Source organism: Grammomys surdaster, unplaced genomic scaffold (assembly GCF_004785775.1).
Source record: "Grammomys surdaster isolate TR1022 unplaced genomic scaffold, NIH_TR_1.0 98, whole genome shotgun sequence".
NCBI lineage: Eukaryota > Metazoa > Chordata > Mammalia > Rodentia > Muridae > Grammomys > Grammomys surdaster.
In genome coordinates, this window is record NW_021604577.1 from 7,438,925 (window position 1) to 7,457,688 (window position 18,764).

The 18,764-nt window shown below is 34.5% G+C and overlaps 1 long non-coding RNA gene across 1 annotated transcript; it reads left to right on the forward strand.

Moving 5' to 3' along the window:
• The first annotated feature begins 7,144 nt into the window (after positions 1–7,144).
• On the forward strand, positions 7,145–9,018 carry LOC114634031. The gene is made up of 2 exons (XR_003713275.1): positions 7,145–7,216; positions 8,719–9,018. It is a non-coding gene; the product is annotated as an uncharacterized LOC114634031 (long non-coding RNA).
• The last annotated feature ends 9,746 nt before the right edge of the window (positions 9,019–18,764 follow it).

Genomic DNA, 18,764 nt, shown 5'->3' on the forward strand with positions numbered 1-18,764 from the left:
CAATAGATGCAAATATTCAAGGAACAAACAAGACTATAAACACATATACTCAAAGAATAAGTAAGGCATTAAACACAATTGTATGAACACTACCATGATCACTGTTTCTAAGGCCTTATCAGGATGACCAAAATATCTGAGCAAACTTGCCTGTCCTAGCCCAAAGACATTTTCATGTCTGAAGCCTACTTCTTAATTCTAGCCTAAAATTTAGATTCCTGTCTGAAATTACTTCTTTACTCTAGCCTAATATTTAGATTTCTGCCTAAAATTACTTCTTTGTTCTAGCCTAATGTCAGAAACCTGCCTCAAGCCTACTTCCTTGTCCATGGTCAATGTCATATTCCTGCCAAGCTGCCAATTTCCTTGTCCTTGGCTCATGTCAGTTTCTTGCCAAGCATCCACAAAGGCTCTCCACCTCTCTCCCTTTTTAATTTCATCAAAAAGACTGAGCCTGTCCTAGGTCATTCTGACAAGAATGCCTTCCTTACCTATCATGAAATATGCATTATCAAAAGCAATGCATTTATGTCTTAGGTTGATAAGGCTCTGTGCAGAATCTTACCCATTCTTGGCTTGCCAGCCTGTTAATTTAACAACTCTGTCTGGGCATCCATTTTCAGGTTCAAGCCATGTACTTTGGCTGTGAACATGTTGATGTTGTTAAAGACAAGCTTTAACATGGTGGACAGGAATAAAAGTATTCCATAGACAAAAGGGGCTAGCATGATCAAGCTATATATACCATTCTGGAGGCTGGAACAAAATAGAAATACTGAACTCAGGCCATGGTTGATTTTATCAACAGTATCTACCATTTCAATACTCAGCAGAGCAGCATTCTTGAAATTCATAAGTCACTATGTAAAGTTAAAATATCTGAGAGGTGTTAGAATTATATCAAATACACTGCAAGTGTCTTTAAATTTTTTCCTAATTATAATGACTACCACTGTAAATTTTAGAACTAACAGGAAGAATATCTAAGAGAGCTGTTTTATTGATTATTGTCTATCAGCTGCAACACTAAAATCCTTGGAGAAGCATCCCCCTCTCAGGTACACCAAGATTCCAAAGACTACATCCATTCCCAGCTCTGGTCCATTCTTCTAGCCTTGTGTGCAGCAGTGCCCAGGCACACTGAAGGAGAAAATGCATATGCAGAATCACAGTAAAAGAAAAGTCTTTATTCCTAATCAAACGTGTTCTCTATGCAGAAGACACATGAAGGGGAAAATAACAACACACATTATATTACAAATATCTTGCTGTGAGAGAAAGAAATGAAAAATCAAGTTAAAAATTAGATCAGAATATGTCAGGAAAAAACTTTATATGTGTTTATTGCCATTTTCTCTGATACACTGGGCTGAATTATAAAGAACAATAGCAATCAGGTCATGTATTAAGATAAAATTCTATACATTAACTTGGATATAGAATTTGGGTATATCCGCATAAGGATAGCTTATGTTGCTCATAAGTGGTTAAAAACCCCCAAGTATTTGGTGATTTTAAATGTAACATATCATTTGTTTTACATGTCTACTACTAGACAATAGAAGTATTTTGTTCATTACAATCAGTCAGTGACACTATAAATGGGCTTTCCTCCATTACCAGAATACAAAAACCATAGCATGACAAGCAATGCATTAATTCTCATCCTCAGTGTTTGAGAGATACTTGTCATTTTCATGTTTCATTTATTCATAAAAGCATCATGATCTTGTATGAATTGTAGCTCTTAGATAATTTCTATAACAAAGTTCCAAGTTCTCAAATACAAGGAACAAATTGTAAACATGCCCATTTACCAAAGTTCTTCATAAAAAATCACAGTGGTGCATATGATTGGGTTAAGAATTTGATTCCCACAATTAAAATAGTACAAGAGAACTAATATCATAAAAACCTTATGAATACCATGATGGATAAAGATGAAAAGAAGACAGCATACAGGAAAATACAAGCATAAATCAAATATGAAATAGTTGTAACAAGGAGTAGGACCATTTCAAGAGTTCAAATGAAATCATTCTGGACATATTTTGAAAAGCACTCACATGCAAAATTAATTTTTTAGAGGGAAAGCCAAAGAATCCTGTCTATGACTATTATTCAAGACAATTAATTAATTGTTATAAATATCTAAATATTATAAGTACTTAATACTGATTAGTTAATATTCCAAAGACAAAGAGAAACAATAATATTATAATTTTCCTCCTTCTTTATTTCTGTTTCATTGTATTCAAAAAGAGATAGTAGGACTAAAATAAACAGTCTTATTTAGGTAAAAAAAAAAATGTTGAAGAAAACCTCAAAGCCACTGGACCTCACACTGTGTATCTCCACTGAGCACTCAGGGACACCTTTCAAGAATTCTTGGCACAGACAGCTATTTTTGATATTCTTCATTGGATATTTCAGAAAAGGACATAAGAAAGGAGAATTTTTTTTCTACACCATGTCCTCCAGAAGATTTAGAACATAAGAAATATTTTGTATCTCTAACAGTCCCAGATACTCAAGTTAATGGTTCTTTGATAGCGTAATCCTCTTACAACTGTAGCCATGTACTTTGTACTAATTTCTTAATAAAAACAGGAGCATTTTTTGAAAACTCTACCAGACTTGTTTGCTCTTGAACTGCTCCCCAAAAGGTAATTATCTCAAATTTTGTATATTCTAATGTCTAAGTACTTTTGTTTAAGTAAGTTAAGAAATAAATTTCTATTATATAGAGAATAGAGGAGAAGTGATATCAACAAATGTCCCATAAATAAAATGAAAGACAAAAATGGAGAGAAAAGTGACACCATTCAGGAAGTTACAGGCAAAAGGAACATCTGAAATGACAGTAAAATAAAAGGACAAGAGATGATGTCAAAGAAGTCTAGTTACATTTTGAAAAGCAATATAATATAATTTGTTAAATGAATGTGAGATAGAAAGCTAAAGCCAAGAATCAATCTAAAGTATTTTTCTTGAAAAATAATCTAAGATAACCACTCAGAGACACAAAGAAGATTTGCAGGAACCATTTATGGAGGTAATGACACATTCATTTTCCATATGTTAATTTTGAAGTATAATGCTGCTCTAAGTTATCCATGTTTATCTGTGTTTCTGAAGAGAAACTACCTCTATCTGTTCTGTTCTCTGTTTATACTTACTCTTTAACTCTGAAACTGAAACCATTTATTCTACAAAAAAAATGTGCATTTTAAACTTGTGAGGATATGGTACTCACTATAGTCTCTCTGTTTCTCTTTTTCTCTCTCTCTAAAAAGCAAAATTTGCTATATATTTCTGTTTCAGTGACTCCTAATATATAATAGTGACAATGGCATTAATTATTTTATTATCCTCTCTTTAAAAATCATCAGTGTCAGAGTGTTTATTCCACAGTTTTCATAAAATATTCTGGGATATTTTTATTCTACTAATTGCTATTAACTTCTAAAAGTAGAACATGTCAAACATAGATACAAAATACTTTTGATTCCAAAACTATACTTTTACATACAAAATTTAAAAGGAAGCTTAAGAAATATTCAAAAGTCACAAGTGTCTCAGAACATGGTATCCAGTGATTCTGGATAGTTTTCCTTACAGACTTCTGTATATTTGGCAATGTACTATCTATATACAAGAGCAATGATTGCAGAAAACATGAAAAATGAATTTTATATTACCCCAATAGAATATGTATCCATTCTCACTATTCTCAAGTGCCATTAACAAGTAGCCTTCTAGGCTCTTCTGAAAAACTGGGAGTCTGACCTTAGTATGAGTTTGTGTCACTTCTTTTCAATATTGCAAAATAAACTCTAATATGATAAAACAGGGAGTTCTTGTTATCATGTCTGTGTTGAGTGGTGAAAAGCTTGTACTTACAGAGGAATTCTGCCCTACAGAAAATGTGTTCTAAATTCAGCAGCCAGCCAAGTACAGGTGCAAAAGCTTCCCCAGATCGCACCCCATGTTCTGACTTAAAATGATCTCTCTCTGCATTATCCAGCTGTGCATCAATCTCGAAGGCATTTTATTCTTTCATCTTTCCCTGAGGATGTTCACTGTGAAGTAGAAACTTTTTCTTCCCAAGAATGTATCTCAATACTTGAAAAATGTTGCAATATCAGAATCATTACTCACAGAGCTTTCTTTTTATTGAGATAAGATTGATAATATTCATCAAATATTTCACTTTTATATGAGCAATGCTCCTTTAATGTATCTGTTTGAAATTATTTGTAACATTAAATCTAAATTCTGCACTCTGCTTTTTGTTGTTATTATAGTTGTGTGACACACCTGCCTCCACTTTCAGAGTGTTAGTTAGAATTACATTATGTGTGTTACCCAAAATATGCATTTTTGACATTATTTTTCCCACATGAATCTAATGAAGACGATAGTTCTTTCATAGGGAAGTGGGATCTATCATAGTCACCATTTATTCTGATGCTTTCGCTTGACCAGTCTTTAGCAAAAAAGCAAATGTACAATAGGAATCTAGAAATATAGAACTTATTTACTCTTGAACATGTACGGTGGAAGCCCTTCCACTACCTTAACACTTTAAGATTTTAAGACTGAGATTGTATAATCTTACACTCACACATCAATAAGTATAGAATTCTAAAAATTGCATTATTTTCATAAAATTGATTTATAATTAAAAAAAAGGCACAAAAGGATCAGCTTCTTCCCGCCATTTCATCTCTTCTCATTCTGCTGCTTAATGTATCCCAAAGTATAAAGTCTCTAATTTTTTTTGTGCTTTGCTGTTTCTTTCTTTTTAATGAGACTATGTTATACTTCACTAAATTTAGAGATCAATTTTCCCGGTTTTTTTTGTAAACTTTTACACTATTTTGCAAAATTCAAAGCCAAAAGTAGTTAATGTGGGCTGGAGAAATCTTGATCTGACATAAAATATTTTGAGCATATATGCTTATTTACACAAACAAATTTGTCCTCTTCAAGGCTTCACCAGACTAGATAAGGAAAGAAGCTTTGACCCCAAATACTCCGTCTTTTACATAAACAAGCACTAGTTACTTTCTCTTAAACTATAGTAAATATAATTTTATAATAACAAAAAATTGTATTAAATGATAATTACTATGAATACAAGTCTTATGAATTAGTGAGTGTACACAGTACTAAATAAACTTTGCTTATAAAATTTATTAGCATATGAGAACAAGTACAGAGAACCATAACTGGTCAATATGCAGTGAATGAGAGACCTTGGCACATCTAATCATAAATTGGATATCTCCATCAAATCTTTCTCCTCTGAGATCAGCTAACCCTGAGAAAGAGGCAATGGAAAGGCTACAAGAGCCAACAGGGATGCAGGACTCCAAGGATCAAGATTTTGTAAACACGGTAGGAATGATGCATTTAGGAACTTTACAGAGACTATGGTAGAATGCACAGGGTCTGGGTGAGGTCTAGCAACAAGAAAAGAACTGGACACAAGCCACATCTAACCCAGAAGCTATCTTCAATTGATAACTGCTATCAAAGAAAAAATATATAGTTTTCCAACAGAGTCTCACTGGGTATACAAAACACTCTCAAAGTTCGACTCCAGGTCCAGTGGTAGATAGTCAACTCAAATGACTTCAGTGATAGATTTTTAACATTTTTTTTTTTTTTTTGGTTCTTGATTCTTTGTTGGGATATTTTATGTTTTTCTCCATTTCTCCATTCAAATCTTTTCCTTGTATTTTGCAGTTTCTAGGTTTTTGTTTGTTTTTCTTCTTTTCCTCCTCCTCCTCCTCCTCTTGTTTTAAATGGGATTTCTGTTTGCAAATGTGTGGCTCTGCATCTGTATGTGATTCTTATGTTGTTTATTGGGCTATTTTTCTCTTTGTTTATTTTGTCCTATTTTAGTTTACTTTTATTATTACATTTTTTTTTCTAGACGCCTGTTTGTTTTCTAATGAGAATTATCAAAAAAAAGGTGTGGATTTTGGTGTGTGGGAAGGTGAGAGGAAGTAAGAAGGGGTTGGAGAAGCAAAAGACATAATGAGAATATATGTTAAGAAAAATATATATTTGGTATAAATAAACAAACAGGCATTAAAAAGAAGCAAGAGGCTAGGTACTAAAATTTAAGAAACCAAACTATAACACAAAAAAAGCACAACAAAAATGAATTCATAGCCTCTGTTTAGGTAACTATTGCTGTATATATATATATGTATATATATATATATATATATGTATATATATATATATGTGTATATACAACTTGCTTTAACTGTATAATAGTACTTGTATATTATTTTCTGTATTTTTCTTATACACGCAGATACATGTTCTCTTCCCCTCTAATCAAGAAAAATTATTTTTATAACAGAGACCAGTAGAAAAAATCACAACCAATAAATATGCAGAGTTATGGAGCTCAGTTCCATCGGATTCATATAAAAAATGACTCCTGAGCATAAGGTTTGTGAATCATTGTCGAAAAGGTGTGGAGAGAATGTAAAAGCCAGAGTAATAGGGAGATTTTTGTGAGACTGTGTTTCTTAATAATGTCAACAGGTTACATATATAAAGTTTATTCAACATGGTGGCCAAAATAGGAGCTGAACAAGGAAAATGGACATGCAAAAGTGAACAGGGGAAAGCTGACAAGGATTCAATTCTACAAAAGAACCATAGGCAACCTCATTAACAGTTTCTTAAATTTTTTTATTGGGTTTTTAATCAATCCCTCCCACAAACTTCCCCATTCTCTATTACATCTTCATGGGCCTCTTCATGAATTGTTATTACATATATATATATATATATATATACACATACATATATATACACATATATGTGTATATATATTATGTATACATATATGTAATACATATATATGTAATATATGCATGTATATATACATGCATATACATATACATATATTCCTACATATAACCTGCTCTGTCTATATGTATGTATGTTTTCAGGACAATTTGGCATTAGGTAACAAATTTGTGCCTTGACTAATTGGTATTTTTGTTCATGGTTCAAGACTATTTCTCTTAATTATTGTGTAGTTACTTCTAGTTCTCTGTGTAGATTAAGGATTTGTGGTCTTTGATGGTTTCTCTGTGACAGGTATAAGATGAAAATCTTCAACCACATCTGGCCTTTAATTCTCCCTGTTATATTTTCAAAAGACTCCTGGCAGTCTACCAAGGTACAACAATGTCTCACCACTCTTGTCCTTTGATATTCATAGAGTTGACTGATCTCAACAAGTCTCATGACCCGAGCAATGACCTCTAATACTATTAAAACTGACATGAACACTCTTCAATGGATGAGACAGAGATTTTAGATCACCATGTAGAATGAACTGTATCTCCTTCCAATAGCCTTTAGATTTTATCTTGTTTGCTGGATTAAAATTTTGAGAGGTTTTTATATTACATGAGGCCAACTATATGTTTATCTATTTTGACACACATGAATAATGTATAATATATTCATGGAAGGAAGACATGAAATTATTGGGCTAAAATATTAAACTAGGCTCTGTGCAAGGACACAGTATCAATGTTCGAATCACAAACTACACTTTTTTATTTTAAAACATGCGTCTTTTAAAAATGCAAAGTACAAGAAAGAAGTGTGTTGCTTCATAAGATAGATTCATAATGCTGCCATATTGCTTGGCCTAGACCGTGTATGCCATTGTGAAGCAAATTTAAGAAAACTGTAGTTTTTTTTTCTATAAAAATAAATCCACTAAACTATAGAGGTAGTAACTGAGAGATGGGGAGGTGAGCAGGAAGATGGAATGAGGACAGAAGAAGGAGGAAAGAATAAAAAGGTAGAAAACAGGAGAGAGAAAAAGAACAGGAAAGGAAAGATAGGAAGAAGAGACAAGGGTACAGTTGGGGAAATGTGGTGTGGGGTGATACGGTGGATAGCATTCAAAAGAATGTAAGAGTGAGGTACTGTGTCAGCTGAAAGGGAAAAAAAAACATTATACACAATGTATATTTTCCATACTCTTTTAATAAGGAGTTTTGTAATTGAACAAATTTTAACACTAGCATGTCTTGCTATCTAAAGGACAGTACAGGTGATACATTGAACCAAAAAACCACTTTTAAGTACCTTCTCTGTGCCATACAGGAAACAGTGAAAAGGATATAATGTTCCCCTTAATTGTATTTATAGTGCGGTTGGAGAGGGAGTGATATGAATTATTTATAACGTTCCAGGCATCGTGTTATGTTTTTGACATCCATTTACTTTTGATTCTTAAAATAGACCTGCAGTGATGGTCTTAGTAGTTAGAGCCAATAGCATTTTAAAGATGAAAAAGTAAGGCTTTAAGCAGTAACTCTCACCCTAGGCTACAGTTTAAAGTCACCAAGGGTGTCTTGTTATGTCAGAGCAGCAAATATAGAGGCTCATATTTATATGATATGGAGAGACAGCTGGGTGTAAGTATATTTTGAAATTTATAAGAAATTCTGATATTCAGATATTTGTTAAAAACATTTAGCTAGACTGAAATTTATAATTTACCCAGTTTCTTTGGTAGTGAAAAAGCACTCAAATCATTCAGATAATGACAGTAAGTCCTTGTGCTAATATCAAGACATTAACAATAGACTCCTGTACGCTGTAAACTGTTCATTTGGTATATACTAATTGTTGTCCTAATATTTTATGACTGTGTGCTAGGTTTGTTTCAAAAAATTGGCTGAGTGACTATTACTCAAAAAGGAGCAAGCTAACTACAATCATGGTGCATTTCTCATGGAGTCTAATACAAATCTGAAAGAAGTGAAGACTTGTGTTCCTACTGAGAACTTCCCTGCTTCTTGCCAGAGAAACTCCTGACACAAAGGACAGACATACGACATTGGATTCTGTTATGTTTTCTTTCCTCCTCTTCCAACCAGATGATATAACTACCTGCATTTCAGTCTCTGTTTCATACATGAAAATTAAGATTAAATTTTAAGAGGATTGTTAGCCAAACATTTCTGGATTCATTGTTTTATTAGAACAATCTAAGTAGAACATAATAATGTTTGAAATATAATTATTTTATTTTATATATATTGATGTTTGATCTGCAGGTATGTTTGCATACCATGTACAGGTATTGTGCTCACAGAGATCAGAATATGGCACCATTTCCATTTATACTTCAGTTACAGATGATTGTTAACTGCCACATGGGTGCTAAGAATAGAAGAGCAGCAGTCCTGTGGGAGAGCATTCAGTGGTCTTAACTGCTGAGAAATCTCTCCAATCTTTAGAACAAAGATATTATTGTTCTTTTTTTGTGGGTTTCAAAGGTTTTATCAGAGAAATTTATTGTGAGACATCAAGATATAGTTTTTCTTTTACGTAAAATAAGTGTGAAGATAGGCTTCATAAGATTTTAATGATAAAATTATCAAAGCAACAACGGTGTCCCACTTAGAGAATGAGCTCTTTGTTGGTTCTTCTTCTATCCCGTGCTTATTTTGGGTAAGTTTAGGGTGTACTTTGTCTTTTCACTCTCTAGCATTGATGCACACATAGTGATGAACAGAAATAGATAATCACAACCAAACTCCAAAATGGAGAAATTAAAAAAATAAATTTCAAGACTATCATGAACATGAAGGATAAAAGGCTCATTTGAATATGGTGCTTTATAAATCTATATTAAGAGAACTAAATTTATGATGCTCTGTTCCTATTAATCTGCTAGAAATCACAAGCCTCTTCTCCATGGATATACAAGTGTCACAAAAGCAAAAGACATGATTGTGAATAAAACAGGACTGGAGAACTGAGAATCAATTGATATTGTTACAAAGGCATGTTCTATTGATTATAGAAGATTGCAGTGACTCTGTATTTTCTAAATCACATAAGCAACTGCTAGAAGCAGGTCTACTTCAGGTAAAAGCATTCCTGACACTGTGTACTTTATTTGTTAGTCAATTAACAAATTAGTTAGTCTAAAAAAAGACATTGTATAAAAAGTTGTATGGAAACATACTACTTTGAAGCTTCATTAAATGTAAAGAAATGTAGTATATCTATAGATAGACTGATAGCTAGCTAGCTAGATATCAAGGCTCATTTTAAGCAAGAAGAAACCTGTAGAAATAATTCAGCAGCTATCTATAAGAAAACTTATGAGATCAGAAAGCAGTAAATACAAAGAGACATAAAACCTAAAAATAATGACAATTCCTGTAAACAAAATATAAATATTAAGTGGAAACTCTGATGCAGTAAATTAAGGCTAAGACAAAATAGTCTTAGTCTGTGGAATGACATATTCAAAGAGAATTTCTCACAGCGAATTGCACATTTAACTGTTGTAATTTACCATGAGAAACTGCTTTTCCCATCACTTGCACACCATAAAATGCTAAGAATTTACCTGAACTTCTCAATTCTGGTCCTCCCTGCAGGTGCAGAACTTCAGCTGGACTCAAAAAGAGCAGGTTGTTTCCTTTTCAAACATACCAGCAAGAATCCAAACTTAGTATAGGTTAAGCAAACTGAAGAGCTTTTGAAAATTAAAATAGCTAAAAGTTTTGAAACCAAACTTATGTAAGGAGGCAGGTAATTAAAATACAATAAAAACAAGAAAATATTAAAAATGGATTACTGCTAGAACAAATTTGACAAGGAAAACAGGATTATTATAAAAAGAAGACTAAAACTTGCAATGGTGTAATATAGGAAAATATCCTCCCACTACGATTCGAATATCTTTAAACAAAAAGTGTGCTGATTCCAGAATAAAGAGAGAAGAAATACAATATCAAAAATAAGAAAAATTATTAAACTTCTGTAAGAAAAAATGTTTATAAAAGTTGAGTGAGTGATTCACATGTATTTAGCCATAACAGCCATAAAACCTGGAAGGTTTTGAAAGGATATCACAATCATATTGAAAAAGGTTTTTAAACTAAAGTATTATAAACAAATTAGAAAATAAAAAAATTTTAGGGAAAACACTAAGTTTGGATCTTGTGTTTGCCACTTGAGGAAAAGCATTGAGAGAATGAATACTAAAATTATATTTGAAGCATAAAGTTCTAAGAGCCTCTAAAAGTTGACATACTTGTCCAGTTTTCAAATTGTATCTTAAATTCTAAAATTTTTTGGTTATATATTTTATATTTTTGACTGTCACTGGGGCAATACCAAATTAATTCTAATGCTGACCATGATGGAAAACACTGTTTATCCCTATAACAAAAAGATATACTATGCACACAATTCTCTATTTCAATTATTTTTCATCATCTAGACTTCTAGTTTCATGGCACAGAACATCTAATGAATAAGAATATTTAATTCATTTAAAATATGAATTATTCTTAAGGATAAATGCATTGTCTTCTTAAAAGTCAAAGTCTGTCAAATCATAAACTGATGTTATTTATATCTTTGCTTTAAATTCTAATTCCCACAGAAGAGTATTACTAACTCTCCAGCACAGAATGAATTTAGCTCTGGATGTAACTCGGTAGAATGCTTGCCTGTAATGCAGAACCTCCTGGGTTTCACATCCAGCAGTGTGTAACCCGAGTGCAGCAATGTACTCCTATAGTGCTAGCACTAAGAATATTACTGTGTAATCATAAATTTTAGGTTGTCCCAGCAGATTCACAACATGTAAACAGAGAAATTGAGGTCATCTTGTTAATAAGACAATTTATGAGCAGACTGAAAAGAAAACTGGAAAACACACTTACACACATACACGACACACACACACACACACACACACACATCAGAGTACTAAGTTATAAGCTGAGAGTAGAGAAAAAAAGAGAAAAATCCTTGCCATTTGAGTTAAGCAGAAAAAGAGTAAATGTCTTAGAGTTTCTGTTGGAAACTGGGGAGGAAAGAGTTTATTCAGCTTACAATTCCAAATTGCTGTTCATCACCAAAGGAAGTCAGGACAGAAGGTGGAGGCAGGAGCTGATGAAGAGACCATAGAGGAATGCTCCTTGCTGACTTATTTCACATGGAATAATCAGCCTGCTTTCTTGTAAATTCTAGGACCACCAGGCCAAGGATAGCACCACTCACAATGACCTAGGCCCTTTCCCACTGGTCAATAATTAAGGAAGTACCTTAGAGATGGATTGTATAGAGGCATTTTCTCAATTGTAACTCCTTCCTCTGTGATGACTCTAGCTTTAGTCAAAAGATACAAAACTAGCCAGTATAACTGACCCCTTGTCAATATGACATACAAGCATATCATCATTAAAGCCAAAACCATTCACTTTTTATTCATCCCCAAGATCTTACATTTAAAATAGAGTAACTTTAAAAGGCCCATAGTATTAAATAAAGTCTCACAGTCTTTACAAATTGAAACACATTAAAATTTTCTTCCCGTTAAAATAGCTAATCTCTTTTTAAAACTCAAACTCTTTTAAGTTTCAAAGTCTCTCAACTGTGGCCTTCAGTAAAATAAAATAAAAAAAATCAAATACTTTCTTGCTTCAAAGATGAAAAATCAGGACACAGTCACAGTTGAATCAAAACATAATCAAACTCCAACTGTCCAATGTCTGGGATCCTCTTATGATCTTCTGGACTCCTGCAAAAGACTTGAGTCACTTCTCCAGCCCTGCTCTCTGTAGCACATGCAGTGTATCTACTAGGCTACATCTGGTTCCACACCACTGTTGCTGCTATTCTTGGTGCTCATCCAAAAAGATGTCAGCATCTCCAAAATAAGGGCACCCCTTGTGGAAAATGGGCTGCACTTTCAACAATAGCCTCTCATAAGCTCTCTTCAAGTTGTGAAGCCTCAACTTCTCCACATGACCCCTTCAATCCTGGGCATTCAACTGCCTTTGAAGTCATATCTTCATCAATGGCCTCTTCTGGCATTTCACTGTGCCAAGCCTCAGCTGCATTCCATGACTCCTTTATGACTTCAGCACTAATACCACCTAGATAACTCTTTCACTTTACTTAGTCTGACAGTCAACATAAGCCTTTGCCATCTCTGTAACACAGCTTCTCTGTCCTTTTTGGAAACTCTTTCCAGAAGATTTCACTTCAGTCTCTTTTTAATCAGTGCTAATTTTTAGCTTCAGCTAAGATTCATCAGTTGTCCAAGTAATAGATAGATTTTATTTCAGTGTTCCTGGACTACTCTTAATCTTTTCATCCTGGCTGATTCTTCAGGCACAGCTGACCAAACTGACAGTATCTTAATTCAGTAGTGTTGACATTTCCATCTGAAACTTCATAAGCCAGGCCTTCAGCTTCTATACTGCTCTCAAAATTTTTATCTTCAAATCTAAAGAACATTTCCATGAGCTGTTGATACTCAATGACTTTTCTCGCCCAAGGATTCAAAATCCTTCTACAATCATCTCTCCAAATATGCATAGGTCTATAACAGCAATAAACCACAATCTTGGTATCAACTGTCTTAGAATATCTTATGCTATGATAAAACAAGACCAAAAAGAGGGTTGAGTTAAGATAAGGAAAGGAGTGAACTGGAAGGGCACTAGTTGGCAAGTCTGAGGTGGCTGCATAAGGTCAAATAGTGAGAAAGGAGGAAGAGTTTCAGAGGAAGGTCTCTGTCTTCTAAATCAAAGTCTAGATGAGAGGAAGTCAAGAGCTCTGAGTTCCTATCAGTTTTGGAGAAGGTTTGGTTTTGCTAGGAGAATCTTGTGCATATTGCATGAAATATAGAGGAAAGGGTAAGAATGGAAAACAGAAAAAGGCTGAATATAGGAAGATTTCCCAGACCACAAACCTGTGACTTAGCTGAATTTTTCAAGATCAATGGGAATTTGGAAACCAAATGTGACATTTTCTGACCATTGAGAATGATTGTTAAGTTTATATTGATGCCAAGTTGTTGTGACAAATGTTGTGCCAGGAAGAGTTTGTGAACCCCAAAAGACCACCAAGGAGCCATTTCTGATATAATCATATTCAGGTCTCTTTATTACAAACTGGAGTTTGGGCTTACTAACCACTGACTCACTGGTCAGTTTGGTGAAGCAAGTGAATCAGGATGAGGTTTTATAGTAAAAGGAAGTAACTTGGAAGGCGGGGACGGGGGAGTGTTCCAGCCTAGCAAGCATTTAACTGAATACCTTTTGTAAGCTGACAGGTGGGTGTTCTATGGCAAGACATTATACAGTCTCAAACGGTCTGAAAGTACATCTGAAACAATCAGACTAATCTTTGGTTAGCTGCTGCTCAACAGTAACTAGGTATTAACTCTTGTCAAGGATAAGCCGTGGATCCTTCCTGGTATGTACGTAGGTACGGTTAGGATTCTTTTATAGGTCAAGTTCTTATGCTTTCTTTTCTTTAAGATGGAGGCTCGCCCCAAGATGGAGTAGGTTTGGCCTCTCAAAGCCATACTACAGTAAAAAGTAAGATGGAAAAGCTTAATGTTGTCTCTAAGTCCAAGGAGTACATTTTCAGTGGGAAGACACCATGCTCAGTTTAAAGGAGTGAGGGAGGTGCTCTTAAAAGGACAACAGTAGGGCATTAGCATAGAAGCAGAGACACAGAGATGGAAAGGTAAGTACTGTGGGCCAGAGTCTCAATCTAAGGGTGTCCTCAAAGGGCTCAACACTTGACAGAGAGATGTGTTGTGTCACAATGGAGAGATTCCCAACCATTTCTACATGTTGGGGTGTTTCGTAGGGTTTAAACAAGCTCTCTGGAATACCAGTGTGACTCGTTGAGCAGAATTCAGTGAACAAGAGGCACAGAGTATGCTCCAGTGAGTAAGCAAGGAATACAGGGCAGGCAGCTCCTAGAGGATATTTAACAGATTGGGCATGGAGAGAGAATCGGGTAGAACAGGGAGAATAGAAAACGTGCTGGAGTGAGGAGCTGTAGATTCGGAGTCAAATATGGTGGCTGTCAGAGCTTGCATAAGCAAATGATCTGTTTCCAGGCAAATGATCTGTTCCCAGGAGGGTCAAACTGGCAGTTTTGTTCAGTTAGGAAGGACAATGCTCTGTGAGGGCCCGGTGTCACTCACAGGTTTCAGTATAAATGTAAGTAAGGGAAACAATGAAGCCATTGAATTAGACCACTTGGTGGGTAGATAAGAAAGACTCATGGAGAATCAAAATGCTAAAGGCTATCATTTGTAGTGGTGGCAAAGATGCAAGTGGTGGAAAATGACTATACGATAGTCAGCAGAGTAATGGTCTTTGAGCTAATAAAAGCTGTTCAGATTGAGTGCAAACTAGAAATCTTTGCCAGAAGTACTTGATCTTTGGAAGCAGATTAACAATCCAGGTAGTGGTTTTCTCAGTAAACAGAGGCCCTCTTTAGAAGATCTTCATTCCTGGCAAACAAACTCTTTCAGAGATTCCTGAGAGATGCTGAATTTGGGTTTCTGTTTTCCCCATAGAAATCCTTCTGTTTGTCTTGTCAGGGTTCTACATGCCACATCACCTGAGGCTCTCCCATGTTCACGTACTTATCTGCTAAGGAAATAGAGTAGTGGCTGTTTTTTTTGTTGTTGTTGTTGTTGTTGTTTTGATTTTAACTTGAAACAAAATGAAAATTAATATGCAATAAATAAATATTTATATAAATTATTTTTTCCTGAAATTCAATCCCAAATTATTAAGTTTCTCTACATTTCCTAGTCTTTGACACACTCTCCTTTGATTTCTTCAGCAATGTTTTGTGAATTCATACCAAACTGCTTGAGTTTCAGAGGCAGAATTTGTGGAAGTCTTTGCCACTGATTTCCATCATCTTCTATGGGCTTCATTTGCATACATTAAACTGAATGAGGCATCTTCTATTTCTCCAAGTGAAGTTTAACCAAATAACTGGAGTGGAATAAGCCTCTTCCTTCTTTTGAACTTTGCATTTCTGATTCTGCCAGGAAATATCAGGTGGCCCGTTGTGCACTTGACTGTGTTCATTTGAGGACATCAAGCTGTGAGTGAAATTCCCCTTAGGACTGAGTGCTGCTGCTCTCAGTTCAAGCAATATGACTGACTCTGAGATTTCATGCAAACCCTTGTTAGTGCAATGTTAGGGAAATTTAGATATTTTTCCCTGGGAAATTCTGCATTTGCTTTGCCACTAGAATATATTTCATTCATAAAAAACTTAGTTAAAAATTCCATCTACAAAGTGGATGGTGATTTTAAACCCCAGATAAGCCAAAATAAGTTCTGTTCTTTGTTCTAAAATAAACCTTAATTTCCTTATTCTCAGTGTTTACATTAAACACTCTCGTTACTATTTCTGCCACAGGGATAAACAAAAATTGTTATATGAGAGTACAAAAGCTCACACTTAGAACTCACTTTCTATTTTTAAGGGACCTCAAGCCACTTTGCACTTGAATTTTATTTCAAAATGTTTTCACAAAAGTAAGAAAATTAGAGTGCTGATTGATTCATGCCCAAAATACTCTGAAGTTGCACACGTCATGAAATAATAAGAGGATCAGAAAATTTTGAAGTGTGTGTGTGTGTGTGTGTGTGTAATATCAGAGTGCAAAGAAGAATGTTAATGTCAAAGCAGATAAGCAGATAGCGCCGTGTCATCTCTTCCTATCCACTGACATCAGCAATGCAGTGTCTTGAAGTGAGTTGTTCCACATTATCAGCCTCCAGCAGCAGTAATTAATGTAAGCACAAATTGAGATGACTGTGCTAGCATGCATTTATAGATAAACTTATGTGTGTATAGACAGTGTATACACAGTGTGTGTGTGTGTATATAATTTTATCTTCCATGAGAGTGTATGACTTACAGAATACATATCAAAGGTTAAGAGTGGTTAAGTGATTTGATGGAAACCCAATGGTTAATGTAGTAGAATTAATTCCCATGTTTTTAGAAGTGATATACTAAACTTAAGAACATTTTATGAGATCATGACAAAGAAATATAATAATAAAGGCAAACCCAGGGGAGTGAGATAGCTCACCTAGTCAAGGCACTTGATCTCAAACCCAACCACCTGAATAGAATCCCTGGAACACTGGAACCCACATGGTAGAAGAAAGGATTAACTGTAAATGATTAAATTATTTGGAATAAAGCCTAGCATAAAAAATGGTAAAAATAAAAAGTTACTATGCTTGAGCATTTATTTTATTGTGTGGTTTAAATATACAATGAGAAAGAAACTTGAATTGCTATAACAATGAATGAATACTTAAGTTGTGACCCACACACAGAAATCCTTGATATGATACTTGCTAACATTCTTAAAAGTGTGTTCACTCTCCTTAATAATTGAAAATAAGAAATAATTATGTATGAAAATTCATAGTTAGAGAATAAAATGAAAAAATATAGGTACAACAGATATCCAGAGAGAGTGCAGTGGAGATGGCTTAAAGGGTAAGAGCCTTTGCTGTTGCATGCATGAGAACTTGAGTTCAAACTGTCAGCATTCACTTAAAAAGCCAGGCTTTATCACACAGTATTCATGGAAACTTAGCATTGTGCCGGATGGAGATGTTGTTTTGTTTTCTGAAAATGAGCCCTGGTTTCTAATTTAATCATTCTTGTACAGAAGAGACACGATACCCACTAAACTGTGAAGTTTCCATCTCTGTAGACGATTTCAATCATGGAGATGATGGGAAAGTCAAACTCCAAAAAGATGCCTGCTTTCAAGTACAGGCATGCCTTTGTGTCCTTTAGCATCCTGTAACTGGAAAAGAGGCTTGTTTTGGAGCACGTACCAGAGTGGGGAAAGGTGGCTTATCCAGTCCATTAAACTACAAAGTCACATGATATAGCTATATCCAGGGAAAGCTGTTCTTAATCACTGTGGGAGAGCTGTCAGATTTAATGGTAATAAGATTTCAGTCCCAGCAGGGGGATGGCAACAAGGGTAATAAATCTAACAGCCCCCAACTGTTCTCTTTGAAAAGCAGGAGATGTGTGAAAGCTACCTCTCATGCTATCTAGTGTGGATGAAAGAATGACACTTCCAAGGCTTCCCTGGTTATTCCATTTATTAGAAAAAATATAAAATGACAGGGCACACCATTCATCACACCTGTAAGAAGAGGTATTATCAAACAGTAACAAATATTGGCATGGATGTGTTCTGAGATGGAAAGAATGTAAAATAATATAACCATGATGAAAAAGTACTGAGTGTTCTTTAAAAATCTGAAAGTAGAACCAACATATGATTATAAACCTAAAACTGGATATATATGCAAAGGAAATGTAAGGTAAATATGTGAACCAGATTTTTCTTGCATCACTGTTCATAGTGGCCAAAATACAGAATCAACCTAGGTGATAATAGATATGTGTGTGTGTGTGTGTGTGTGCGTGTTGTGTACCTGCAATACTAAACAATACAAAATCATACCTCTATGATTTGTTTTCTATTCAAAAGCAAAAAAACCTGGATATGTTGCAACCATCATCTTGCTTTTCATTGATGGGTTATAGTCATTTACCTGCTTTATCACATTTATCTAAAAAAACCTCAACTGCTAAAATATCATTCATGGAATTATTGGGGGCATTTAGAGAGTGCATTCACAAAATATGGAGTAGAAAAGAGAACGCTAAATCACCAATATTGATTCTAACTCTTTATAGATCTTTTTATTAAATCTTATTTCTATACAGTTGATTAAATTTAATTGAATTTTAATAATCTAGATAGGACAAAATGGGATTTTACATTCTAAAGACTCATTTATAATATTTCTCTAAGTTTTTTTTGCTGTGTAGTCCAGGGTGGACTTTAG